The sequence below is a fragment of the Humulus lupulus genome, chromosome 4 (genome assembly GCF_963169125.1).
Source record: "Humulus lupulus chromosome 4, drHumLupu1.1, whole genome shotgun sequence".
Classification (NCBI taxonomy): domain Eukaryota; kingdom Viridiplantae; phylum Streptophyta; class Magnoliopsida; order Rosales; family Cannabaceae; genus Humulus; species Humulus lupulus.
Genome location: NC_084796.1, coordinates 94,222,533 through 94,223,828, shown reverse-complemented (window position 1 = coordinate 94,223,828; position 1,296 = coordinate 94,222,533).

Below are 1,296 nucleotides of genomic sequence, written 5' to 3'. Positions count from 1 at the left end.
ACGTGACCACAGTGGTTATTATTCATCCAAATTTAAAAAAAAAATTATAAAATTAAAGATAATAAAATATGAAATTGATTTTTTTGTAACAAACACAAAAATATCAGATTTATTTTATTATTTAAAAAAAAAATTAGGAAATATATTTTTGTTGTTTGATATTTAAAAATTAGATATTTTCTATAAAGATTCAAATTCAAATTTAAACATAGGTTAACTAATTAATTTTAAATCTTTTAATATACTAAAATTTTAGAATTAAGTTATCAGATATTAAAGATATTTTTTAAATACTTGTTATTTTTATATATTTTATTTGAAAATATTAATATATGATTATTATATGGATTTTAATATTTAAATTATTTGAAATTTGAAAATTTGTTGACTAGATATTTTTATGGATATTTGAATTTGTTTAACTGTTTTAAGATATTTGATGTAACGCCCTACTACTCAGGGACCTTTACACTGCGTATTTTAAATAGTGTTAAACTCGTTAAACAAGTTATTTGGCCATAACCGTGTAACTAAACGTGATTAACGGTTTAGGGTTAAGATTTTTGGTCAAAGGTACCATCGTTTCATTAAAACGTTTGCTTCATACATGGGATCCCAAAATACATTTAAACGGTTAGATATAATGAAAAAGTTACAACCTGCCGACCTAAGCGGCAAAATAGGGTTTCACCCTACTTCCTCTTTAAACCCCTCGGCCGTGGTGGTCGAGCAACCGCATATGTACACATCGTCACCTAAGTTCTCCAACTCAAGGATGGTCTAGCTTTATTTTCCCTTTACCTGCACCATATAGCACTCATGAGCCAAGGCTCAGCAAGAAAACTTAAACATGCTCATAAGCAATTAATACCTATTACAAATCATAATAAGCATGCCTAGCAGTAATAACTCTACATATGCATGCATACCATCCATATAAATGACTACAGTGTCATATGAGCCAATAGCCCAAGATAAACAGTCAATGAATCATATTAGGGTCTAATGCCCAAATTACATGATTATGGAATCATACTAGGGCTCGGTGCCCAAACACATGATTAATAAATCATACTGGGGTTGAACATCCTAGGATATGAGACTAATGAGTCACCCTGGGGCCCTTTGCCCTATCCTCTGTATGACCAGCCTTGGAGCTGGCCCAGCGTATCTAGCGCTCTAGTTTTCTCACGACCAATAGGTCAGTCAAGCATATGATGCTCTTCTGGTTAGGCATAACCATATCAACCAGCGCTCAATGCGTTATTGTCATCCTTGATCGATAAGTCAATGCTT